General features: G+C 47.6%; 7 non-coding genes across 7 annotated transcripts; all 7 read right to left on the reverse strand.

Annotated features, from left to right (window-relative positions):
- Positions 1-8,814: 8,814 nt before the first annotated feature.
- On the reverse strand, positions 8,815-8,886 carry TRNAE-UUC (transfer RNA glutamic acid (anticodon UUC)). Its single transcript has one exon. It is a non-coding gene; the product is annotated as a tRNA-Glu (tRNA).
- A 2,232-nt stretch (positions 8,887-11,118) lies between these two features.
- On the reverse strand, positions 11,119-11,190 carry TRNAE-UUC (transfer RNA glutamic acid (anticodon UUC)). Its single transcript has one exon. It is a non-coding gene; the product is annotated as a tRNA-Glu (tRNA).
- A 2,231-nt stretch (positions 11,191-13,421) lies between these two features.
- On the reverse strand, positions 13,422-13,493 carry TRNAE-UUC (transfer RNA glutamic acid (anticodon UUC)). Its single transcript has one exon. It is a non-coding gene; the product is annotated as a tRNA-Glu (tRNA).
- A 2,239-nt stretch (positions 13,494-15,732) lies between these two features.
- TRNAE-UUC (transfer RNA glutamic acid (anticodon UUC)) lies at positions 15,733-15,804 on the reverse strand. Its single transcript has one exon. It is a non-coding gene; the product is annotated as a tRNA-Glu (tRNA).
- Positions 15,805-18,043: 2,239 nt separating this feature from the next.
- Positions 18,044-18,115, reverse strand: TRNAE-UUC (transfer RNA glutamic acid (anticodon UUC)). Its single transcript has one exon. It is a non-coding gene; the product is annotated as a tRNA-Glu (tRNA).
- A 4,551-nt stretch (positions 18,116-22,666) lies between these two features.
- Positions 22,667-22,738, reverse strand: TRNAE-UUC (transfer RNA glutamic acid (anticodon UUC)). Its single transcript has one exon. It is a non-coding gene; the product is annotated as a tRNA-Glu (tRNA).
- A 2,239-nt stretch (positions 22,739-24,977) lies between these two features.
- TRNAE-UUC (transfer RNA glutamic acid (anticodon UUC)) lies at positions 24,978-25,049 on the reverse strand. Its single transcript has one exon. It is a non-coding gene; the product is annotated as a tRNA-Glu (tRNA).
- Positions 25,050-27,467: the final 2,418 nt, after the last annotated feature.

A 27,467-nucleotide genomic window follows, 5' to 3' on the forward strand; every position in this document is an offset into this window, starting at 1 on the left:
AAGTCTTATACTAGAAACAACACAGCAGGGGAATCATGTCATAAAACAAATGATGAACCCACAGTATGGACGGGGCAGGTAATAAAATGCGAATTTCCCATGGTGGGACCACAGTCAATTGCTGCCTTCTTTTCTCCGTGCCCTGGTCTCATTATATAATCTGTACTTTTTGTTGTGCAATAAAAGAAAAACAAGGAATAACCCTTCATAGTATTAATGTACAGGTCAAGGGCTGGGGAGAGAGGGCAGTAGATTTGGGGGTCGGTGTAAACCTCTGACGGCATTAGATGGAAGCAGAAGACAAAGCAAGTGACATTTATTAAGACTTTAGGTGCATTTAGGTTTATAGAAAAAAACGGAGAAAGATTAAAATGTCTGAGTAGTGAAAAAAAAAATGGATTTCCCCTACCGGGAGTCGAACCCAGGCTGCCTGGGGGAAAACCAGGAATCCTAACCGGTAGACCATATGGGAACTGTGACCTCTTCATACAGCTCAGTGTATGTGAGGTGTCTCCCAAGGTCACACTGCATTCCGTACACTGAGAGTTATATTGTTCTTCTCAGTAGTACACAATCAATTGGGGTAACAGACACCTCACTTCTGACAAAAGAGAAGGAATGACCAGAAGTCATCATTTCTGCCACAACCTGTCAGGTCTCATTATTTACAACCTTAGAACTTCTACACATACACAGAGCACAGGACACGGAGGACAGCAGCAGTCCCTGCATTGACTATTACTAACCCCTCCCCTTGAGCCAGACAAAGCCACGCCCCTCCCCCAGGACACCCCTTGACTCCTGGGTTTCCTCACCAGACTGATGGCCCCACAGATCCCTCTCCAGTTATCTTCCAGCTGCTTCCTTGACGACACTCCCCTGCACCTGTCATAGGCTCCAGGCTGCCCTCCTGGGGCTCGAGTTATACTCCTTCTCTATCTACTAACAGCACCGACTCCAGTCCTGACACTGGATTGGTTCACACAAAGAAGAAGCAGCTCAGAAGTAGTCTGGGTTGTTCCCAGGTACCTGTATCTTCACAGAGTGACCGCCAGGGGGCAGCACAGCCAAAGCACTCACAGCCCACAAGCTTACGAATCATCAATTGGATGTCAGCAGCCTTGTCAGAGGCGCAGAGACTAGTAATTCCACAGTATTTTGGGACAGCAGAGGAAGAAGCAAGTGCTGAGCTGAAGTGGTCACTGCTGTTTTGTCACAACACCAGACATATGTTCTTAAAAGCATGTAAGCGCACATTCTTAGGCATTCTCGGTCGTCTTCTCCCTTTCTGACATTATAAATCAAATCAAATCATTAACATTTATAAAGCGCGCTACTCACCCGTGCGGGTCTCAAGGCGCTAGGGGGGAAAAGGGGGGGTTATCGCTGCTCGAACAGCCAAGTCTTTAGGAGTCTCCGGAAAGCGGAGTGGTCCTGGGTGGTCCTGAGGCTGGTGGGGAGGGAGTTCCAGGTCTTGGCCGCCAGGAAGGAGAAAGATCTCCCACCCGCCGTGGAGTGGCGGGTGCGAGGGACGGCAGCAAGTGCGAGGCCAGCTGAGCGGAGGGGGCGGGTGGGGACGTAGAAGCTGAGGCGTCTGTTGAGGTATTCCGGTCCCTTGTTGTGGAGGGCTTTGTGTGCGTGGGTGAGAAGACGGAAGGTGATCCTTTTGCTGACTGGGAGCCAATGCAGGTGTCTCAGGTGTGCGGAGATGTGGCTGTTGCGGGGTACGTCGAGGATGAGGCGGGCCGAGGCGTTTTGGATGCGTTGCAGGCGGTTTTGGAGTTTGGCGGTGGTCCCGGCGTAGAGGGTGTTGCCGTAGTCCAGGCGACTCGTGACAAGGGCGTGGGTCACGGTTTTTCTGGTGTCGGCGGGGATCCAGCGGAAGATCTTGCGGAGCATGCGGAGAGTGAGGAAGCAGGCGGAGGACACGGCGTTGACTTGCTTGGTCATGGTGAGAAGAGGGTCCAGGATGAAGCCGAGGTTGCGGGCGTGGTCTGCGGGGGTCGGTGCGGTGCCGAGGGCCGTGGGCCACCAGGAGTCGTCCCAGGCGGACGGGGTGTTGCCGAGGATGAGGACTTCCGTTTTTTCAGAGTTCAGCTTTAGGCGGCTGAGCCTCATCCAATCTGCGACGTCCTTCATACCCTCTTGTAGGTTGGTCTTGGCGCTGGCGGGGTCCTTGGTGAGGGAGAGTACAAGTTGGGTGTCGTTGGCGTAGGAGGTGATGATGATGTCGTGCTTGCGTACGATGTCGGCGAGGGGGCTCATGTAGACATTGAAGAGTGTCGGGCTGAGCGATGAGCCTTGGGGTACGCCGCAGATGATCTTGGTGGGTTCTGAGTGAAACGGAGGGAGGTAAACTCTTTGGGAGCGGTTAGCGAGGAAGGAGGCGATCCAGTCCAGGGCCTGGCCTTGGATCCCGGTGGAGCGTAGGCGGGTGATTAGGGTGCGGTGACAGACGGTGTCAAAGGCAGCCGAGAGGTCGAGGAGAATGAGGGCGACTGTTTCACCGTTGTCCATCAGGGTTCTGATGTCGTCTGTGACTGAGATGAGGGCGGTTTCCGTGCTGTGGTTGGTTCGGAATCCGGTTTGTGAAGGGTCGAGCAGGTTGTTGTCTTCCAGGAAGGTGGTCAGCTGTTTGTTGACGGTCTTTTCTATTACCTTGGCTGGGAAAGGTAGAAGAGAGATGGGGCGGAAGTTTTTCAGGTCGCTTGGGTCAGCCGTAGGTTTCTTTAGTAGGGCGTTGACTTCAGCGTGCTTCCAGCATTCGGGGAAGGTAGCAGAAGAAAAAGAAGAGTTGATGACGGTCTGGAGGTGCGGGGCGATGATGTCGTCGGTTTTGTTAAAGATGAAGTGCGGGCAGGGGTCCGAAGGGGCGCCGGAGTGGATAGAGTTCATGATGGATTTGGTTTCTTCCGTGTTGATGTGGGTCCAGTTGTTGAGGGTGATGTCCGGGGAAGCGGGTTCAGTGGTGTGTGGTTGGGTCTGGTGTCCGAAGCTGTCGTGGAGGTCGCTGATCTTGCGATGGAAGAAAGTGGCGAGGGATTCGCACAAATCCTGTGAGGGCGTGACGGCGTTGGCGCTGGCGCTGGGGTTGGAGAACTCTTTGACGATGCTGAAGAGTTCTCTGCTGTTGTGGCTGTTTTTGTCTAGTCTGTCGGTGAAAAAGTTCCTTTTGGCAGTGCGGATCAGGTGGTGGTGTTCGCGTGTAGCGTTCTTGAGGGCGGTCATGTTGTCCGCGGTGTGGTCCTTGCGCCAGGCCTTCTCAAGGGCACGACAAGTTTTCTTTGATTCTTTGAGGGTGTCAGAGAACCAGAGAGGTTTTTTGGTGTTGGTCTGTCGATGCGTGCGTTTGAGGGGAGCAAGGTTGTCAGCGCAGTTGGAGATCCAGTTTGTGAGGTTGAGAGCTGCGTCGTTGGGGTCGGTGGTGAGGGTGGGTTGGTTGGCGGCGAGAGCGGAGAAGAGTTGCTCTTCAGGGATCTTGTTCCACTGTCGACGAGGGGTGGGTTGAGTGCGGAGGTGGGAGGTCTCGCGTCGGAATGTGAAGTGGACGCAGCTGTGGTCGGTCCAGTGTAGGGCAGAGGTGTGGCTGAAGAAGACGTGTTTGCTGGCGGAGAAGATAGGGTCGAGCGTGTGTCCGGCGATGTGGGTTGCGGTGTTCACCAGTTGTTTGAGGCCGAGGTTGGCGAGGTTGTCGAGCAGGGTGGTGGTGTTGGGGTCGTTGTTTTGTTCCAGATGGAAGTTGAGGTCGCCTAGGAGGATGTAGTCCGGTGAGGCGAGGGCGTGCGGGGAGATGAAGTCGGCGATGGCGTCGCCCGAGGTCCGGGAGGACGGTAGACGAGGGATCCTCTGAGGGTGGTCCTTGGGTCGGTGCGAATCTGAAAATGCAGGTGTTCAGCGGCGAGGGGGGGGTCTTCGGTGGAGGTGGTGACGCTGATGGAGTCTTTGAAGATGATGGCGACACCTCCTCCTACTTGGTTGGTGCGGTCTTTTCTGGAGATCTTGTAGCCTTCGGGGATGGCGGTAGCGATGTCTGGAGCAGAGGAGGCGTTCATCCATGTCTCCGTGATGAAGGCGACGTCCGGGGCTGTGGAGTCCAGGAGGTCCCAAAGTTCAACGGCGTGCTTGTGGACGGAACGAGCGTTGATCAGGATGCACTTGAGGTGGTTGATGGCGCGTGGGCTTGTGGTCGTGGTAGTTGCGTGGTGGAAGATGCGTTTGCAGGAGTTGCAGGCGAAGGGTCCATGGGTGCGTTTGGGGTGAGCTAGGAAGCAGGTTTTGGAGCGCCCTGGGTTGAGGGCGTGGAGGGTGGTGGGGTCGTAGCGGATCAGCGGGGCTTGGGGGAGCTGGGGACCAGGGGTCGTGGCGCTGGGCGCGGGCCAGGCGCGGACGGGCGCCATAAGAGGTAGGAGGGGGGGGGAGGGGTCAGCTGGGGGCGAATGGGAGCTGGGGGGCGGGGGCGTGCAGGAGGTCGCGGCGGGAAAGCGCGAGGGAGGGGGGGGACAGGTAGAGTGAGAGGAGCTGGGGGAGGGGGTTTAGGGTGGAGGAGGGTGAGTGTTAGGAGGTTTGGAGATTAGGGAGAGAGATAGGAGTAGGGTTGTGAAGATAGGGGAGGGGGGGTTGTAGAGGTGGGTGAGGGAGAGAGGTAGAGTGAGAGGATAGGGAGATAGGTAGTAGAGGGGGTGGCGGGAGGGGGGGAGAGATAGAGAAATAGATAGAGAAAATAGATAGAGAAGTCGATAGATAGGGAAATAGATAGATAGACAGATAGGTAGGTAGGAGGAGGTGGAGAGTGGGGGAGTTAGATAGTGAGATAGGGAGCTAGAGAGATAGGAAGATAGGAGGAGTGAGGGAGGTAGATAGCGAACGGGTTAGCTAGGGGTGAGAGAGGGGGAGGCGAGTGAGGGAGGGGGATGAGGAAGGAGCAGGAGGGCAGGCTCGGGGGAAGAAGACGGAGGAGGTAGAAGAGCCGAAGACAGGAGAACAGAAGACAGAAGAACAGAAGAACAGAAGATCGGAAGATCAGAAGAGCAGAAGAACAGAGAAGAACAGAGAAGAACAGAGAAGAACAGAGAAGAACCGAGAAGAAGAACACAGAAGCACCGAGAAGAACAGAGAAGAAGAACACAGAAGACCGGAAGAACACAGAAGAACAGAAGGGAAGAACAGAAGAACAGAAGAGAAGAACAGAAGAACACAGAAGAAGATTGCAGAGGGGGAGCGAGGAGGAAGAGACAGAGAGGAGGAAAAGAAGCAGGAGCAGGAGAGAAGGTGAGTGGCGCGGGGCAGGGCGAGGGGCTGGGAGGAGGGGGGTACTTACAGTTAGGTGGGTCTCAGGAACACAGGAACTCGGGAACTTGGAGGAGCTGCAGCGGCAGGGGGAGCGACCTACCCTTGGGTCAAGGGTCGCTACCACTGTCGCGCAGCGGCCGCCATAAGAGGTAGGAGGGGGGGGAGGGGTCAGCTGGGGGCGAATGGGAGCTGGGGGGCGGGGGCGTGCAGGAGGTCGCGGCGGGAAAGCGCGAGGGAGGGGGGGGACAGGTAGAGTGAGAGGAGCTGGGGGAGGGGGTTTAGGGTGGAGGAGGGTGAGTGTTAGGAGGTTTGGAGATTAGGGAGAGAGATAGGAGTAGGGTTGTGAAGATAGGGGAGGGGGGGTTGTAGAGGTGGGTGAGGGAGAGAGGTAGAGTGAGAGGATAGGGAGATAGGTAGTAGAGGGGGTGGCGGGAGGGGGGGAGAGATAGAGAAATAGATAGAGAAAATAGATAGAGAAGTCGATAGATAGGGAAATAGATAGATAGACAGATAGGTAGGTAGGAGGAGGTGGAGAGTGGGGGAGTTAGATAGTGAGATAGGGAGCTAGAGAGATAGGAAGATAGGAGGAGTGAGGGAGGTAGATAGCGAACGGGTTAGCTAGGGGTGAGAGAGGGGGAGGCGAGTGAGGGAGGGGGATGAGGAAGGAGCAGGAGGGCAGGCTCGGGGGAAGAAGACGGAGGAGGTAGAAGAGCCGAAGACAGGAGAACAGAAGACAGAAGAACAGAAGAACAGAAGACAGAAGAACAGAGAAGAACAGAGAAGAACAGAGAAGAACCGAGAGGAAGAACACAGAAGCACCGAGAAGAACAGAGAAGAAGAACACAGAAGACCGGAAGAACACAGAAGAACAGAAGAACAGAAGAGAAGAACAGAAGAACACAGAAGAAGATTGCAGAGGGGGAGCGAGGAGGAAGAGACAGAGAGGAGGAAAAGAAGCAGGAGCAGGAGAGAAGGTGAGTGGCGCGGGGCAGGGCGAGGGGCTGGGAGGAGGGGGGTACTTACAGTTAGGTGGGTCTCAGGAACACAGGAACTCGGGAACTTGGAGGAGCTGCAGCGGCAGGGGGAGCGACCTACCCTTGGGTCAAGGGTCGCTACCACTGTCGCGCAGCGGCGCCATAAGAGGTAGGAGGGGGGGGGGAGGGGTCAGCTGGGGGCGAATGGGAGCTGGGGGGCGGGGCGTGCAGGAGGTCGCGGCGGGAAAGCGCGAGGGAGGGGGGGGGACAGGTAGAGTGAGAGGAGCTGGGGGAGGGGGTTTAGGGTGGAGGAGGGTGAGTGTTAGGAGGTTTGGAGATTAGGGAGAGAGATAGGAGTAGGGTTGTGAAGATAGGGGAGGGGGGGTTGTAGAGGTGGGTGAGGGAGAGAGGTAGAGTGAGAGGATAGGGAGATAGGTAGTAGAGGGGGTGGCGGGAGGGGGGAGAGATAGAGAAATAGATAGAGAAAATAGATAGAGAAGTCGATAGATAGGGAAATAGATAGATAGACAGATAGGTAGGTAGGAGGAGGTGGAGAGTGGGGGAGTTAGATAGTGAGATAGGGAGCTAGAGAGATAGAGAGATAGGAAGATAGGAGGACTGAGGGAGGTAGATAGCGAACGGGTTAGCTAGGGGTGAGAGAGGGGGAGGCGAGTGAGGGAGGGGGATGAGGAAGGAGCAGGAGGGCAGGCTCGGGGGAAGAAGACGGAGGAGGTAGAAGAGCCGAAGACAGGAGAACAGAAGACAGAAGAACAGAAGAACAGAAGATCGGAAGATCGGAAGAGCAGAAGAACAGAGAAGAACAGAGAAGAACAGAGAAGAACCGAGAAGAACCGAGAAGAAGAACACAGAAGCACCGAGAAGAACAGAGAAGAAGAACACAGAAGACCGGAAGAACACAGAAGAACAGAAGGGAAGAACAGAAGAGAAGAACACAGAAGAAGATTGCAGAGGGGGAGCGAGGAGGAAGAGACAGAGAGGAGGAAAAGAAGCAGGAGCAGGAGAGAAGGTGAGTGGCGCGGGGCAGGGCGAGGGGCTGGGAGGAGGGGGGTACTTACAGTTAGGTGGGTCTCAGGAACACAGGAACTCGGGAACTTGGAGGAGCTGCAGCGGCAGGGGGAGCGACCTATACCAATTGTATACACCCGAATGGAGAAAAGTTCAAATATAAGGTACTAGGAATATGCGCCAAAGGAAGGCAAATTAAACATTTCAAGTACAAATATTACCATATTTATTGATGTAAAATGTAAACAAGTTAAACTGAAAATATGTGTGTGTGTTTACAAAGGATGTCTAAAGTGTATGCTGTGAGGTCAGGTTGCAGTTCACTACTTGCACTTGCGCCTTTCACAAGTGTGAGTACCCAGTTACACTAATGTCTGCTCTGACTTGTTATTCTGAGAGTCATGTGCTAAAGGGGGGCTTCCACCCTAGTTTGAAGGACCAGAGTACGAATGCCCCAGGGCACAGGAAGTACACAGTCCTCATTGATACAACTGGGGCCCAGTAACTTCTGACTGCCCTTTGACCCCACAGACTGGCACATATATGTCATCAGACTATAGCACTGTGGTACATATGCACACATGTGCATGTACACGTCAGCCATTTTTTATTCATTTATGTGCTAATACTGTTCAGCATCAGGATGTGATGTCGAAGGAGAAAGGTGGAGAGCGCCGAAGTCTCTGGTATTTCAAGACAAAACTAGAGACCTTTTCACACTCATATACTGCTCCAGGCAGATCTTCCACTGCAAATGCAAGTCATATGAGTCCAGCTGAAAACTGTTTATTTTTGGGTACTTGCTTTAGTCAAAGGTTACCATTTGCAACTCACAAAAAAAAAGCAAAGGGCAATTTCATACATGAACACTTTGGTAAAGTCGTTCTTTCACACCGTACATTTCCGTAAGTTTCTCTCTCCTTGTAAGTTATCCGGTGTGAAGGCCGCGTGGAGTCAGGTCCACACTGTGCATCTTACTGTTGTGTAGCCAGAGTAGAGAGGTGTCCACACAGACACAGGACGTAGACAACACCTGTGTGTAGCATCACGTGCCATTGGTTGCAAAATGTGGACACTGCAAACAGCAGCTGCAATATCACAGATGATATAAAACACATAAAGTGCTCAAGTCTTATACTAGAAACAACACAGCAGGGGAATCATGTCATAAAACAAATGATGAACCCACAGTATGGACGGGGAAGGTAATAAAATGAGAATTTCCCATGGTGGGACCACAGTCAATTCCTGCCTTCTTCTCTGTGCCCCGGTCTCATTATATAATCTGTACTTTTTGTTGTGCAATAAAAGAAAAACAAGGAATAACCCTTCATAGTATTAATGTACAGGTCAAGGGCTGGGGACAGAGGGCAGTAGATTTGGGGGTCGGTGTAAACCTCTGACGGCATTAGATGGAAGCAGAAGACAAAGCAAGTGACATTTATTAAGACTTTAGGTGCATTTAGGTTTATAGAAAAAAACTGAGAAAGATTAAAATGTCTGAGTAGTGGAAAAAAAAATGGACTTCCCATACCGGGAGTCGAACCCGGGCCGCCTGGGTGAAAACCAGGAATCCTAACCGCTAGACCATATGGGAACTGTGACCTCTTCATACAGCTCAGTGTATGTGAGGTGTCTCCCAAGGTCACACTGCATTCCGTTCACTGAGAGTTATATTGTTCTTCTCAGTAGTACACAATCAATTGGGGTAACAGACACCTCACTTCTGACAAAAGAGAAGGAATGACCAGAAGTCACCATTTCTGCCACAACCTGTCAGGTCTCATTATTTACAACCTTAGAACTTCTACACATACACAGAGCCCAGGACATGGAGGACAGCAGCAGTCCCTGCATTGACTATTACTAACCCCTCCCCTTGAGCCAGACAAAGCCACACCCCTCCCCCAGGACACCCCTTGACTCCTGGGTTTCCTCACCAGACTGATGGCCCCACAGACCCCTCTCCAGTTATCTTCCAGCTGCTTCCTTGACAACACTCCCCTGCACCTGTCACAGGCTCCAGGCTGCCCTCCTGGGGCTCGAGTTATAATCCTTCTCTATCTACTAACAGCACCGACTCCAGTCCTGACACTGGATTGGTTCACACAAAGAAGAAGCAGCTCAGAAGTAGTCTGGGTTGTTCCCAGGTACCTGCATCTTCACAGAGTGACCGCCAGGGGGCAGCACAGCCAAAGCACTCACAGCCCACAAGCCTACGAATCATCAATTGGATGTCAGCAGCCTTTGTAAGAGGCGCAGAGACTAGTAATTCCACAGTATTTTGGGACAGCAGAGGAAAAAGCAAGTGCTGAGCTGAAGTGGTCACTGCTGTTTTGTCACAACACCAGACATATGTTCTTAAAAGCATGTAAGCGCACATTCTTAGGCATTCTCGGTCGTCTTCTCCCTTTCTGACATTATACCAATTGTATACACCCGAATGGAGAAAAGTTAAAATATAAGGTACTAGGAATATGCGCCAAAGGTAGGCAAATTAAACATTTCAAGTACAAATATTACCATATTTATTGATGTAAAATGTAAACAAGTTAGACTGAAAATATGTGTGTGTGTTTACAAAGGATGTCTAAAGTGTATGCTGTGAGGTCAGGTTGCAGTTCACTACTTGCACTTGCGCCTTTCACAAGTGTGAGTACCCAGTTACACTAATGTCTGCTCTGACTTGTTATTCTGAGAGTCATGTGCTAAAGGGGGGCTTCCACCCTAGTTTGAAGGACCAGAGTACGAATGCCCCAGGGCACAGGAAGTACACAGTCCTCATTGATACAACTGTGGCCCAGTAACTTCTGACTGCCCTTTGACCCCACAGACTGGCACATATATGTCATCAGACTACAGCACTGTGGTACATATGCACACATGTGCATGTACACGTCAGCCAGTTTTTTATTCATTTATGTGCTAATACTGTTCAGCATCAGGATGTGATGTCGAAGGAGAAAGGTGGAGAGCGCCGAAGTCTCTGGTATTTCAAGACAAAACTAGAGACCTTTTCACACTCATATACTGCTCCAGGCAGATCTTCCACTGCAAATGCAAGTCATATGAGTCCAGCTGAAAACTGTTTATTTTTGGGTACTTGCTTTAGTCAAAGGTTACCATTTGCAACTCACAAAAAAAAAGCAAAGGGCAATTTCATACATTAACACTTTGGTAAAGTCGTTCTTTCACACCGTACATTTCCGTAAGTTTCTCTCTCCTTGTAAGTTATCCGGTGTGAAGGCCGCGTGGAGTCAGGTCCACACTGTGCATCTTACTGTTGTGTAGCCAGAGTAGAGAGGTGTCCACACAGACACAGGACGTAGACAACACCTGTGTGTAGCATCACGTGCCATTGGTTGCAAAATGTGGACACTGCAAACAGCAGCTGCAATATCACAGATGATATAAAACACATAAAGTGCTCAAGTCTTATACTAGAAACAACACAGCAGGGGAATCATGTCATAAAACAAATGATGAACCCACAGTATGGACGGGGCAGGTAATAAAATGCGAATTTCCCATGGTGGGACCACAGTCAATTGCTGCCTTCTTTTCTCCGTGCCCTGGTCTCATTATATAATCTGTACTTTTTGTTGTGCAATAAAAGAAAAACAAGGAATAACCCTTCATAGTATTAATGTACAGGTCAAGGGCTGGGGAGAGAGGGCAGTAGATTTGGGGGTCGGTGTAAACTTCTGACGGCATTAGATGGAAGCAGAAGACAAAGCAAGTGACATTTATTAAGACTTTAGGTGCATTTAGGTTTATAGAAAAAAACTGAGAAAGATTAAAATGTCTGAGTAGTGAAAAAAAAATGGATTTCCCATACCGGGAGTCGAACCCGGGCCGCCTGGGTGAAAACCAGGAATCCTAACCGCTAGACCATATGGGAACTGTGACCTCTTCATACAGCTCAGTGTATGTGAGGTGTCTCCCAAGGTCACAATGCATTCCGTACACTGAGAGTTATATTGTTCTTCTCAGTAGTACACAATCAATTGGGGTAACAGACACCTCACTTCTGACAAAAGAGAAGGAATGACCAGAAGTCACCATTTCTGCCACAACCTGTCAGGTCTCATTATTTACAACCTTAGAACTTCTAGACATACACAGAGCCCAGGACATGGAGGACAGCAGCAGTCCCTGCATTGACTATTACTAACCCCTCCCCTTGAGCCAGACAAAGCCACACCCCTCCCCCAGGACACCCCTTGACTCCTGGGTTTCCTCACCAGACTGATGGCCCCACAGACCCCTCTCCAGTTATCTTCCAGCTGCGTCCTTGACAACACTCCCCTGCACCTGTCACAGGCTCCAGGCTGCCCTCCTGGGGCTCGAGTTATACTCCTTCTCTATCTACTAACAGCACCGACTCCAGTCCTGACACTGGATTGGTTCACACAAAGAAGAAGCAGCTCAGAAGTAGTCTGGGTTGTTCCCAGGTACCTGCATCTTCACAGAGTGACCGCCAGGGGGCAGCACAGCCAAAGCACTCACAGCCCACAAGCCTACGAATCATCAATTGGATGTCAGCAGCCTTGTCAGAGGCGCAGAGACTAGTAATTCCACAGTATTTTGGGACAGCAGAGGAAAAAGCAAGTGCTGAGCTGAAGTGGTCACTGCTGTTTTGTCACAACACCAGACATATGTTCTTAAAAGCATGTAAGCGCACATTCTTGGGCATTCTCGGTCGTCTTCTCCCTTTCTGACATTATACCAATTGTATACACCCGAATGGAGAAAAGTTCAAATATAAGGTACTAGGAATATGCGCCAAAGGTAGGCAAATTAAACATTTCAAGTACAAATATTACCATATTTATTGATGTAAAATGTAAACAAGTTAGACTGAAAATATGTGTGTGTGTTTACAAAGGATGTCTAAAGTGTATGCTGTGAGGTCAGGTTGCAGTTCACTACTTGCACTTGCGCCTTTCACAAGTGTGAGTACCCAGTTACACTAATGTCTGCTCTGACTTGTTATTCTGAGAGTCATGTGCTAAAGGGGGGCTTCCACCCTAGTTTGAAGGACCAGAGTACGAATGCCCCAGGGCACAGGAAGTACACAGTCCTCATTGATACAACTGTGGCCCAGTAACTTCTGACTGCCCTTTGACCCCACAGACTGGCACATATATGTCATCAGACTACAGCACCGTGGTACATATGCACACATGTGCATGTACACGTCAGCCAGTTTTTTATTCATTTATGTGCTAATACTGTTCAGCATCAGGATGTGATGTCGAAGGAGAAAGGTGGAGAGCGCCGAAGTCTCTAGTATTTCAAGACAAAACTAGAGACCTTTTCACACTCATATACTGCTCCAGGCAGATCTTCCACTGCAAATGCAAGTCATATGAGTCCAGCTGAAAACTGTTTATTTTTGGGTACTTGCTTTAGTCAAAGGTTACCATTTGCAACTCACAAAAAAAAAGCAAAGGGCAATTTCATACATTAACACTTTGGTAAAGTCGTTCTTTCACACCGTACATTTCCGTAAGTTTCTCTCTCCTTGTAAGTTATCCGGTGTGAAGGCCGCGTGGAGTCAGGTCCACACTGTGCATCTTACTGTTGTGTAGCCAGAGTAGAGAGGTGTCCACACAGACACAGGACGTAGACAACACCTGTGTGTAGCATCACGTGCCATTGGTTGCAAAATGTGGACACTGCAAACAGCAGCTGCAATATCACAGATGATATAAAACACATAAAGTGCTCAAGTCTTATACTAGAAACAACACAGCAGGGGAATCATGTCATAAAACAAATGATGAACCCACAGTATGGACGGGGCAGGTAATAAAATGCGAATTTCCCATGGTGGGACCACAGTCAATTGCTGCCTTCTTTTCTCCGTGCCCTGGTCTCATTATATAATCTGTACTTTTTGTTCTGCAATAAAAGAAAAACAAGGAATAACCCTTCATAGTATTAATGTACAGGTCAAGGGCTGGGGAGAGAGGGCAGTAGATTTGGGGGTCGGTGTAAACTTCTGACGGCATTAGATGGAAGCAGAAGACAAAGCAAGTGACATTTATTAAGACTTTAGGTGCATTTAGGTTTATAGAAAAAAACTGAGAAAGATTAAAATGTCTGAGTAGTGAAAAAAAAATGGATTTCCCATACCGGGAGTCGAACCCGGGCCGCCTGGGTGAAAACGAGGAATCCTATCCGCTAGACCATATGGGAACTGTGACCTCTTCATACAGCTCAGTGTATGTGAGGTGTCTCCCAAGGTCACAATGCATTCCGTACACTGAGAGTTATATTGTTCTTCTCAGTAGTACACAATCAATTGGGGTAACAGACACCTCACTTCTGACAAAAGAGAAGGAATGACCAGAAGTCATCATTTCTGCCACAACCTGTCAGGTCTCATTATTTACAACCTTAGAACTTCTACACATACACAGAGCCCAGGACACGGAGGACAGCAGCAGTCCCTGCATTGACTATTACTAACCCCTCCCCTTGAGCCAGACAAAGCCACGCCCCTCCCCCAGGACACCCCTTGACTCCTGGGTTTCCTCACCAGACTGATGGCCCCACAGACCCCTCTCCAGTTATCTTCCAGCTGCTTCCTTGACGACACTCCCCTGCACCTGTCATAGGCTCCAGGCTGCCCTCCTGGGGCTCGAGTTATACTCCTTCTCTATCTACCTATCTACTAACAGCACCGACTCCAGTCCTGACACTGGATTGGTTCGCACAAAGAAGAAGCAGCTCAGAAGTAGTCTGGGTTGTTCCCAGGTACCTGCATCTTCACAGAGTGACCGCCAGGGGGCAGCACAGCCAAAGCACTCACAGCCCACAAGCCTACGAATCATCAATTGGATGTCAGCAGCCTTGTCAGAGGCGCAGAGACTAGTAATTCCACAGTATTTTGGGACAGCAGAGGAAAAAGCAAGTGCTGAGCTGAAGTGGTCACTGCTGTTTTGTCACAACACCAGACATATGTTCTTAAAAGCATGTAAGCGCACATTCTTAGGCATTCTCGGTCGTCTTCTCCCTTTCTGACATTATACCAATTGTATACACCCGAATGGAGAAAAGTTCAAATATAAGGTACTAGGAATATGCGCCAAAGGTAGGCAAATTAAACATTTCAAGTACAAATATTACCATATTTATTGATGTAAAATGTAAACAAGTTAGACTGAAAATATGTGTGTGTGTTTACAAAGGATGTCTAAAGTGTATGCTGTGAGGTCAGGTTGCAGTTCACTACTTGCACTTGCGCCTTTCACAAGTGTGAGTACCCAGTTACACTAATGTCTGCTCTGACTTGTTATTCTGAGAGTCATGTGCTAAAGGGGGGCTTCCACCCTAGTTTGAAGGACCAGAGTACGAATGCCCCAGGGCACAGGAAGTACACAGTCCTCATTGATACAACTGTGGCCCAGTAACTTCTGACTGCCCTTTGACCCCACAGACTGGCACATATATGTCATCAGACTACAGCACCGTGGTACATATGCACACATGTGCATGTACACGTCAGCCAGTTTTTTATTCATTTATGTGCTAATACTGTTCAGCATCAGGATGTGATGTCGAAGGAGAAAGGTGGAGAGCGCCGAAGTCTCTGGTATTTCAAGACAAAACTAGAGACCTTTTCACACTCATATACTGCTCCAGGCAGATCTTCCACTGCAAATGCAAGTCATATGAGTCCAGCTGAAAACTGTTTATTTTTGGGTACTTGCTTTAGTCAAAGGTTACCATTTGCAACTCACAAAAAAAAAGCAAAGGGCAATTTCATACATTAACACTTTGGTAAAGTCGTTCTTTCACACCGTACATTTCCGTAAGTTTCTCTCTCCTTGTAAGTTATCCGGTGTGAAGGCCGCGTGGAGTCAGGTCCACACTGTGCATCTTACTGTTGTGTAGCCAGAGTAGAGAGGTGTCCACACAGACACAGGACGTAGACAACACCTGTGTGTAGCATCACGTGCCATTGGTTGCAAAATGTGGACACTGCAAACAGCAGCTGCAATATCACAGATGATATAAAACACATAAAGTGCTCAAGTCTTATACTAGAAACAACACAGCAGGGGAATCATGTCATAAAACAAATGATGAACCCACAGTATGGACGGGGCAGGTAATAAAATGCGAATTTCCCATGGTGGGACCACAGTCAATTGCTGCCTTCTTTTCTCCGTGCCCTGGTCTCATTATATAATCTGTACTTTTTGTTGTGCAATAAAAGAAAAACAAGGAATAACCCTTCATAGTATTAATGTACAGGTCAAGGGCTGGGGAGAGAGGGCAGTAGATTTGGGGGTCGGTGTAAACTTCTGACGGCATTAGATGGAAGCAGAAGACAAAGCAAGTGACATTTATTAAGACTTTAGGTGCATTTAGGTTTATAGAAAAAAACTGAGAAAGATTAAAATGTCTGAGTAGTGAAAAAAAAATGGATTTCCCATACCGGGAGTCGAACCCGGGCCACCTGGGTGAAAACCAGGAATCCTAACCGCTAGACCATATGGGAACTGTGACCTCTTCATACAGCTCAGTGTATGTGAGGTGTCTCCCAAGGTCACAATGCATTCCGTACACTGAGAGTTATATTGTTCTTCTCAGTAGTACACAATCAATTGGGGTAACAGACACCTCACTTCTGACAAAAGAGAAGGAATGACCAGAAGTCATCATTTCTGCCACAACCTGTCAGGTCTCATTATTTACAACCTTAGAACTTCTACACATACACAGAGCCCAGGACACGGAGGACAGCAGCAGTCCCTGCATTGACTATTACTAACCCCTCCCCTTGAGCCAGACAAAGCCACGCCCCTCCCCCAGGACACCCCTTGACTCCTGGGTTTCCTCACCAGACTGATGGCCCCACAGACCCCTCTCCAGTTATCTTCCAGCTGCTTCCTTGACGACACTCCCCTGCACCTGTCATAGGCTCCAGGCTGCCCTCCTGGGGCTCGAGTTATACTCCTTCTCTATCTAACTATCTACTAACAGCACCGACTCCAGTCCTGACACTGGATTGGTTCGCACAAAGAAGAAGCAGCTCAGAAGTAGTCTGGGTTGTTCCCAGGTACCTGCATCTTCACAGAGTGACCGCCAGGGGGCAGCACAGCCAAAGCACTCACAGCCCACAAGCCTACGAATCATCAATTGGATGTCAGCAGCCTTGTCAGAGGCGCAGAGACTAGTAATTCCACAGTATTTTGGGACAGCAGAGGAAGAAGCAAGTGCTGAGCTGAAGTGGTCACTGCTGTTTTGTCACAACACCAGACATATGTTCTTAAAAGCATGTAAGCGCACATTCTTAGGCATTCTCGGTCGTCTTCTCCCTTTCTGACATTATACCAATTGTATACACCCGAATGGAGAAAAGTTCAAATATAAGGTACTAGGAATATGCGCCAAAGGTAGGCAAATTAAACATTTCAAGTACAAATATTACCATATTTATTGATGTAAAATGTAAACAAGTTAGACTGAAAATATGTGTGTGTGTTTACAAAGGAAGTCTAAAGTGTATGCTGTGAGGTCAGGTTGCAGTTCACTACTTGCACTTGCGCCTTTCACAAGCGTGAGTACCCAGTTACACTAATGTCTGCTCTGACTTGTTATTCTGAGAGTCATGTGCTAAAGGGGGGCTTCCACCCTAGTTTGAAGGACCAGAGTACGAATGCCCCAGGGCACAGGAAGTACACAGTCCTCATTGATACAACTGTGGCCCAGTAACTTCTGACTGCCCTTTGACCCCACAGACTGGCACATATATGTCATCAGACTATAGCACCGTGGTACATATGCACACATGTGCATGTACACGTCAGCCAGTTTTTTATTCATTTATGTGCTAATACTGTTCAGCATCAGGATGTGATGTCGAAGGAGAAAGGTGGAGAGCGCCGAAGTCTCTGGTATTTCAAGACAAAACTAGAGACCTTTTCACACTCATATACTGCTCCAGGCAGATCTTCCACTGCAAATGCAAGTCATATGAGTCCAGCTGAAAACTGTTTATTTTTGGGTACTTGCTTTAGTCAAAGGTTACCATTTGCAACTCACAAAAAAAAAGCAAAGGGCAATTTCATACATTAACACTTTGGTAAAGTCGTTCTTTCACACCGTACATTTCCGTAAGTTTCTCTCTCCTTGTAAGTTATCCGGTGTGAAGGCCACGTGGAGTCAGGTCCACACTGTGCATCTTACTGTTGTGTAGCCAGAGTAGAGAGGTGTCCACACAGACACAGGACGTAGACAACACCTGTGTGTAGCATCACGTGCCATTGGTTGCAAAATGTGGACACTGCAAACAGCAGCTGCAATATCACAGATGATATAAAACACATAAAGTGCTCAAGTCTTATACTAGAAACAACACAGCAGGGGAATCATGTCATAAAACAAATGATGAACCCACAGTATGGACGGGGCAGGTAATAAAATGCGAATTTCCCATGGTGGGACCACAGTCAATTGCTGCCTTCTTTTCTCCGTGCCCTGGTCTCATTATATAATCTGTACTTTTTGTTGTGCAATAAAAGAAAAACAAGGAATAACCCTTCATAGTATTAATGTACAGGTCAAGGGCTGGGGAGAGAGGGCAGTAGATTTGGGGGTCGGTGTAAACTTCTGACGGCATTAGATGGAAGCAGAAGACAAAGCAAGTGACATTTATTAAGACTTTAGGTGCATTTAGGTTTATAGAAAAAAACTGAGAAAGATTAAAATGTCTGAGTAGTGAAAAAAAAATGGATTTCCCATACCGGGAGTCGAACCCGGGCCACCTGGGTGAAAACCAGGAATCCTAACCGCTAGACCATATGGGAACTGTGACCTCTTCATACAGCTCAGTGTATGTGAGGTGTCTCCCAAGGTCACAATGCATTCCGTACACTGAGAGTTATATTGTTCTTCTCAGTAGTACACAATCAATTGGGGTAACAGACACCTCACTTCTGACAAAAGAGAAGGAATGACCAGAAGTCATCATTTCTGCCACAACCTGTCAGGTCTCATTATTTACAACCTTAGAACTTCTACACATACACAGAGCCCAGGACACGGAGGACAGCAGCAGTCCCTGCATTGACTATTACTAACCCCTCCCCTTGAGCCAGACAAAGCCACGCCCCTCCCCCAGGACACCCCTTGACTCCTGGGTTTCCTCACCAGACTGATGGCCCCAAAGACCCCTCTCCAGTTATCTTCCAGCTGCTTCCTTGACGACACTCCCCTGCACCTGTCATAGGCTCCAGGCTGCCCTCCTGGGGCTCGAGTTATACTCCTTCTCTATCTACCTATCTACTAACAGCACCGACTCCAGTCCTGACACTGGATTGGTTCGCACAAAGAAGAAGCAGCTCAGAAGTAGTCTGGGTTGTTCCCAGGTACCTGCATCTTCACAGAGTGACCGCCAGGGGGCAGCACAGCCAAAGCACTCACAGCCCACAAGCCTACGAATCATCAATTGGATGTCAGCAGCCTTGTCAGAGGCGCAGAGACTAGTAATTCCACAGTATTTTGGGACAGCAGAGGAAGAAGCAAGTGCTGAGCTGAAGTGGTCACTGCTGTTTTGTCACAACACCAGACATATGTTCTTAAAAGCATGTAAGCGCACATTCTTAGGCATTCTCGGTCGTCTTCTCCCTTTCTGACATTATACCAATTGTATACACCCGAATGGAGAAAAGTTCAAATATAAGGTACTAGGAATATGCGCCAAAGGTAGGCAAATTAAACATTTCAAGTACAAATATTACCATATTTATTGATGTAAAATGTAAACAAGTTAGACTGAAAATATGTGTGTGTGTTTACAAAGGAAGTCTAAAGTGTATGCTGTGAGGTCAGGTTGCAGTTCACTACTTGCACTTGCGCCTTTCACAAGCGTGAGTACCCAGTTACACTAATGTCTGCTCTGACTTGTTATTCTGAGAGTCATGTGCTAAAGGGGGGCTTCCACCCTAGTTTGAAGGACCAGAGTACGAATGCCCCAGGGCACAGGAAGTACACAGTCCTCATTGATACAACTGTGGCCCAGTAACTTCTGACTGCCCTTTGACCCCACAGACTGGCACATATATGTCATCAGACTATAGCACCGTGGTACATATGCACACATGTGCATGTACACGTCAGCCAGTTTTTTATTCATTTATGTGCTAATACTGTTCAGCATCAGGATGTGATGTCGAAGGAGAAAGGTGGAGAGCGCCGAAGTCTCTGGTATTTCAAGACAAAACTAGAGACCTTTTCACACTCATATACTGCTCCAGGCAGATCTTCCACTGCAAATGCAAGTCATATGAGTCCAGCTGAAAACTGTTTATTTTTGGGTACTTGCTTTAGTCAAAGGTTACCATTTGCAACTCACAAAAAAAAAGCAAAGGGCAATTTCATACATTAACACTTTGGTAAAGTCGTTCTTTCACACCGTACATTTCCGTAAGTTTCTCTCTCCTTGTAAGTTATCCGGTGTGAAGGCCACGTGGAGTCAGGTCCACACTGTGCATCTTACTGTTGTGTAGCCAGAGTAGAGAGGTGTCCACACAGACACAGGACGTAGACAACACCTGTGTGTAGCATCACGTGCCATTGGTTGCAAAATGTGGACACTGCAAACAGCAGCTGCAATATCACAGATGATATAAAACACATAAAGTGCTCAAGTCTTATACTAGAAACAACACAGCAGGGGAATCATGTCATAAAACAAATGATGAACCCACAGTATGGACGGGGCAGGTAATAAAATGCGAATTTCCCATGGTGGGACCACAGTCAATTGCTGCCTTCTTTTCTCCGTGCCCTGGTCTCATTATATAATCTGTACTTTTTGTTGTGCAATAAAAGAAAAACAAGGAATAACCCTTCATAGTATTAATGTACAAGTCAAGGGCTGGGGAGAGAGGGCAGTAGATTTGGGGGTCGGTGTAAACCTCTGACGGCATTAGATGGAAGCAGAAGACAAAGCAAGTGACATTTATTAAGACTTTAGGTGCATTTAGGTTTATAGAAAAAAACTGAGAAAGATTAAAATGTCTGAGTAGTGAAAAAAAAAATGGATTTCCCATACCGGGAGTCGAACCCGGGCTGCCTGGGTGAAAACCAGGAATCCTAACCGGTAGACCATATGGAAACTGTGACCTCTTCATACAGCTCAGTGTATGTGAGGTGTCTCCCAAGGTCACACTGCATTCTGTACACTGAGAGTTATATTGTTCTTCTCAGTAGTACACAATCAATTGGGGTAACAGACACCTCACTTCTGACAAAAGAGAAGGAATGACCAGAAGTCATCATTTCTGCCACAACCTGTCAGGTCTCATTATTTACAACCTTAGAACTTCTACACATACACAGAGCCCAGGACACGGAGGACAGCAGCAGTCCCTGCATTGACTATTACTAACCCCTCCCCTTGAGCCAGACAAAGCCACGCCCCTCCCCCAGGACACCCCTTGACTCCTGGGTTTCCTCACCAGACTGATGGCCCCACAGACCCCTCTCCAGTTATCTTCCAGCTGCTTCCTTGACGACACTCCCCTGCACCTGTCATAGGCTTCAGGCTGCCCTTCTGGGGCTCGAGTTATACTCCTTCTCTATCTACCTATCTACTAACAGCACCGACTCCAGTCCTGACACTGGATTGGTTCACACAAAGAAGAAGTAGCTCAGAAGTAGTCTGGGTTGTTCCCAGGTACCTGCATCTTCACAGAGTGACCGCCAGGGGGCAGCACAGCCAAAGCACTCACAGCCCACAAGCCTATGAATCATCAATTGGATGTCAGCAGCCTTGTCAGAGGCGCAGAGACTAGTAATTCCACAGTATTTTGGGACAGCAGAGGAAAAAGCAAGTGCTGAGCTGAAGTCGTCACTGCTGTTTTGTCACAACACCAGACATATGTTCTTAAAAGCATGTAAGCGCACATTCTTAGGCATTCTCGGTCGTCTTCTCCCTTTCTGACATTATACCAATTGTATAAACCCGAATGGAGAAAAGTTCAAATATAAGGTACTAGGAATATGCGCCAAAGGTAGGCAAATTAAACATTTCAAGTACAAATATTACCATATTTATTGATGTAAAATGTAAACAAGTTAGACTGAAAATATCTGTGTGTGTTTACAAAGGATGTCTAAAGTGTATGCTGTGAGGTCAGGTTGCAGTTCACTACTTGCACTTGCGCCTTTCACAAGTGTGAGTACCCAGTTACACTAATGTCTGCTCTGACTTGTTATTCTGAGAGTCATGTGCTAAAGGGGGGCTTCCACCCTAGTTTGAAGGACCAGAGTACGAATGCCCCAGGGCACAGGAAGTACACAGTCCTCATTGATACAACTGTGGCCCAGTAACTTCTGACTGCCCTTTGACCCCACAGACTGGCACATATATGTCATCAGACTACAGCACCGTGGTACATATGCACACATGTGCATGTACACGTCAGCCAGTTTTTTATTCATTTATGTGCTAATACTGTTCAGCATCAGGATGTGATGTCGAAGGAGAAAGGTGGAGAACGCCGAAGTCTCTGGTATTTCAAGACAAAACTAGAGACCTTTTCACACTCATATACTGCTCCAGGCAGATCTTCCACTGCAAATGCAAGTCATATGAGTCCAGCTTAAAACTGTTTATTTTTGGGTACTTGCTTTAGTCAAAGGTTACCATTTGCAACTCACAAAAAAAAAGCAAACGGCAAATTCATACATTAACACTTTGGTAAAGTCGTTCTTTCACACCGTACATTTCCGTAAGTTTCTCTCTCCTTGTAAGTTATCCGGTGTGAAGGCCGCGTGGAGTCAGGTCCACACTGTGCATCTTACTGTTGTGTAGCCAGAGTAGAGAGGTGTCCACACAGACACAGGACGTAGACAACACCTGTGTGTAGCATCACGTGCCATTGGTTGCAAAATGTGGACACTGCAAACAGCAGCTGCAATATCACAGATGATATAAAACACATAAAGTGCTCAAGTCTTATACTAGAAACAACACAGCAGGGGAATCATGTCATAAAACAAATGATGAACCCACAGTATGGACGGGGCAGGTAATAAAATGCGAATTTCCCATGGTGGGACCACAGTCAATTGCTGCCTTCTTTTCTCCGTGCCCTGGTCTCATTATATAATCTGTACTTTTTGTTGTGCAATAAAAGAAAAACAAGGAATAACCCTTCATAGTATTAAGGTACAGGTCAAGGGCTGGGGAGAGAGGGCAGTAGATTTGGGGGTCGGTGTAAACTTCTGACGGCATTAGATGGAAGCAGAAGACAAAGCAAGTGACATTTATTAAGACTTTAGGTGCATTTAGGTTTATAGAAAAAAACTGAGAAAGATTAAAATGTCTGAGTAGTGAAAAAAAAATGGATTTCCCATACAGGGAGTCGAACCCGGGACGCCTGGGTGAAAACCAGGAATCCTAACCGCTAGACCATATGGGAACTGTGACCTCTTCATACAGCTCAGTGTATGTGAGGTGTCTCCCAAGGTCACAATGCATTCCGTACACTGAGAGTTATATTGTTCTTCTCAGTAGTACACAATCAATTGGGGTAACAGACACCTCACTTCTGACAAAAGAGAAGGAATGACCAGAAGTCATCATTTCTGCCACAACCTGTCAGGTCTCATTATTTACAACCTTAGAACTTCTACACATACACAGAGCCCAGGACACGGAGGACAGCAGCAGTCCCTGCATTGACTATTACTAACCCCTCCCCTTGAGCCAGACAAAGCCACGCCCCTCCCCCCGGACACCCCTTGACTCCTGGGTTTCCTCACCAGACTGATGGCCCCACAGACCCCTCTCCAGTTATCTTCCAGCTGCTTCCTTGACGACACTCCCCTGCACCTGTCATAGGCTCCAGGCTGCCCTCCTGGGGCTCGAGTTATACTCCTTCTCTATCTACCTATCTACTAACAGCACCGACTCCAGTCCTGACACTGGATTGGTTCACACAAAGAAGAAGCAGCTCAGAAGTAGTCTGGGTTGTTCCCAGGTACCTGCATCTTCACAGAGTGACCGCCAGGGGGCAACACAGCCAAAGCACTCACAGCCCACAAGCTTACGAATCATCAATTGGATGTCAGCAGCCTTGTCAGAGGCGCAGAGACTAGTAATTCCACAGTATTTTGGGACAGCAGAGGAAGAAGCAAGTGCTGAGCTGAAGTGGTCACTGCTGTTTTGTCACAACACCAGACATATGTTCTTAAAAGCATGTAAGCGCACATTCTTAGGCATTCTCGGTCGTCTTCTCCCTTTCTCACATTATACCAATTGTATACACCAGAATGGAGAAAAGTTAAAATATAAGGTACTAGGAATATGCGCCAAAGGTAGGCAAATTAAACATTTCAAGTACAAATATTACCATATTTATTGATGTAAAATGTAAACAAGTTAGACTGAAAATATGTGTGTGTGTTTACAAAGGATGTCTAAAGTGTATGCTGTGAGGTCAGGTTGCAGTTCACTACTTGCACTTGCGCCTTTCACAAGTGTGAGTACCCAGTTACACTAATGTCTGCTCTGACTTGTTATTCTGAGAGTCATGTGCTAAAGGGGGGCTTCCACCCTAGTTTGAAGGACCAGAGTACGAATGCCCCAGGGCACAGGAAGTACACAGTCCTCATTGATACAACTGGGGCCCAGTAACTTCTGACTGCCCTTTGACCCCACTGACTGGCACATATATGTCATCAGACTATAGCACCGTGGTACATATGCACACATGTGCATGTACACGTCAGCCAGTTTTTTATTCATTTATGTGCTAATACTGTTCAGCATCAGGATGTGATGTCGAAGGAGAAAGGTGGAGAGCGCCGAAGTCTCTGGTATTTCAAGACAAAACTAGAGACCTTTTCACACTCATATACTGCTCCAGGCAGATCTTCCACTGCAAATGCAAGTCATATGAGTCCAGCTGAAAACTGTTTATTTTTGGGTACTTGCTTTAGTCAAAGGTTACCATTTGCAACTCACAAAAAAAAAGCAAAGGGCAATTTCATACATTAACACTTTGGTAAAGTCGTTCTTTCACACCGTACATTTCCGTAAGTTTCTCTCTCCTTGTAAGTTATCCGGTGTGAAGGCCGCGTGGAGTCAGGTCCACACTGTGCATCTTACTGTTGTGTAGCCAGAGAAGAGAGGTGTCCACACAGACACAGGACGTAGACAACACCTGTGTGTAGCATCACGTGCCATTGGTTGCAAAATGTGGACACTGCAAACAGCAGCTGCAATATCACAGATGATATAAAACACATAAAGTGCTCAAGTCTTATACTAGAAACAACACAGCAGGGGAATCATGTCATAAAACAAATGATGAACCCACAGTATGGACGGGGCAGGTAATAAAATGCGAATTTCCCATGGTGGGACCACAGTCAATTGCTGCCTTCTTTTCTCCGTGCCCTGGTCTCATTATATAATCTGTACTTTTTGTTGTGCAATAAAAGAAAAACAAGGAATAACCCTTCATAGTATTAATGTACAGGTCAAGGGCTGGGGAGAGAGGGCAGTAGATTTGGGGGTCGGTGTAAACTTCTGACGGCATTAGATGGAAGCAGAAGACAAAGCAAGTGACATTTATTAAAACTTTAGGTGCATTTAGGTTTATAGAAAAAAACTGAGAAAGATTAAAATGTCTGAGTAGTGAAAAAAAAATGGATTTCCCATACCGGGAGTCGAACCCAGGCCGCCTGGGTGAAAACCAGGAATCCTAACCGCTAGACCATATGGGAACTGTGACCTCTTCATACAGCTCAGTGTATGTGAGGTGTCTCCCAAGGTCACAATGCATTCCGTACACTGAGAGTTATATTGTTCTTCTCAGTAGTACACAATCAATTGGGGTAACAGACACCTCACTTCTGACAAAAGAGAAGGAATGACCAGAAGTCATCATTTCTGCCACAACCTGTCAGGTCTCATTATTTACAACCTTAGAACTTCTACACATACACAGAGCCCAGGACACGGAGGACAGCAGCAGTCCCTGCATTGACTATTACTAACCCCTCCCCTTGAGCCAGACAAAGCCACGCCCCTCCCCCAGGACACCCCTTGACTCCTGGGTTTCCTCACCAGACTGATGGCCCCACAGACCCCTCTCCAGTTATCTTCCAGCTGCTTCCTTGACGACACTCCCCTGCACCTGTCATAGGCTCCAGGCTGCCCTCCTGGGGCTCGAGTTATACTCCTTCTCTATCTACCTATCTACTAACAGCACCGACTCCAGTCCTGACACTGGATTGGTTCACACAAAGAAGAAGCAGCTCAGAAGTAGTCTGGGTTGTTCCCAGGTACCTGCATCTTCACAGAGTGACCGCCAGGGGGCAGCACAGCCAAAGCACTCACAGCCCACAAGCCTACGAATCATCAATTGGATGTCAGCAGCCTTGTCAGAGGCGCAGAGACTAGTAATTCCACAGTATTTTGTGACAGCAGAGGAAGAAGCAAGTGCTGAGCTGAAGTGGTCACTGCTGTTTTGTCACAACACCAGACATATGTTCTTAAAAGCATGTAAGCGCACATTCTTAGGCATTCTCGGTCGTCTTCTCCCTTTCTGACATTATACCAATTGTATACACCTGAATGGAGAAAAGTTCAAATATAAGGTACTAGGAATATGCGCCAAAGGTAGGCAAATTAAACATTTCAAGTACAAATATTACCATATTTATTGATGTAAAATGTAAACAAGTTAGACTGAAAATATGTGTGTGTGTTTACAAAGGAAGTCTAAAGTGTATGCTGTGAGGTCAGGTTGCAGTTCACTACTTGCACTTGCGCCTTTCACAAGCGTGAGTACCCAGTTACACTAATGTCTGCTCTGACTTGTTATTCTGAGAGTCATATGCTAAAGGGGGCTTCCACCCTAGTTTGAAGGACCAGAGTACGAATGCCCCAGGGCACAGGAAGTACACAGTCCTCATTGATACAACTGTGGCCCAGTAACTTCTGACTGCCCTTTGACCCCACAGACTGGCACATATATGTCATCAGACTATAGCACCGTGGTACATATGCACACATGTGCATGTACACGTCAGCCAGTTTTTTATTCATTTATGTGCTAATACTGTTCAGCATCAGGATGTGATGTCGAAGGAGAAAGGTGGAGAGCGCCGAAGTCTCTGGTATTTCAAGACAAAACTAGAGACCTTTTCACACTCATATACTGCTCCAGGCAGATCTTCCACTGCAAATGCAAGTCATATGAGTCCAGCTGAAAACTGTTTATTTTTGGGTACTTGCTTTAGTCAAAGGTTACCATTTGCAACTCACAAAAAAAAAGCAAAGGGCAATTTCATACATTAACACTTTGGTAAAGTCGTTCTTTCACACCGTACATTTCCGTAAGTTTCTCTCTCCTTGTAAGTTATCCGGTGTGAAGGCCACATGGAGTCAGGTCCACACTGTGCATCTTACTGTTGTGTAGCCAGAGCAGAGAGGTGTCCACACAGACACAGGACGTAGACAACACCTGTGTGTAGCATCACGTGCCATTGGTTACAAAAATGTGGACACTGCAAACAGCAGCTGCAATATCACAGATGATATAAAACACATAAAGTGCTCAAGTCTTATACTAGAAACAACACAGCAGGGGAATCATGTCATAAAACAAATGATGAACCCACAGTATGGACGGGGCAGGTAATAAAATGCGAATTTCCCATGGTGGGACCACAGTCAATTGCTGCCTTCTTTTCTCCGTGCCCTGGTCTCATTATATAATCTGTACTTTTTGTTGTGCAATAAAAGAAAAACAAGGAATAACCCTTCATAGTATTAATGTACAGGTCAAGGGCTGGGGAGAGAGGGCAGTAGATTTGGGGGTCGGTGTAAACCTCTGACGGCATTAGATGGAAGCAGAAGACAAAGCAAGTGACATTTATTTAGACTTTAGGTGCATTTAGGTTTATAGAAAAAAACTGAGAAAGATTAAAATGTCTGAGTAGTGAAAAAAAAAATGGATTTCCCATACCGGGAGTCGAACCCGGGCTGCCTGGGTGAAAACCAGGAATCCTAACCGGTAGACCATATGGAAACTGTGACCTCTTCATACAGCTCAGTGTATGTGAGGTGTCTCCCAAGGTCACACTGCATTCCGTACACTGAGAGTTATATTGTTCTTCTCAGTAGTACACAATCAA

The sequence above is a fragment of the Pleurodeles waltl genome, unplaced genomic scaffold (assembly GCF_031143425.1).
Source record: "Pleurodeles waltl isolate 20211129_DDA unplaced genomic scaffold, aPleWal1.hap1.20221129 scaffold_39, whole genome shotgun sequence".
In the NCBI taxonomy this organism is placed as follows: Eukaryota; Metazoa; Chordata; class Amphibia; order Caudata; family Salamandridae; genus Pleurodeles; species Pleurodeles waltl.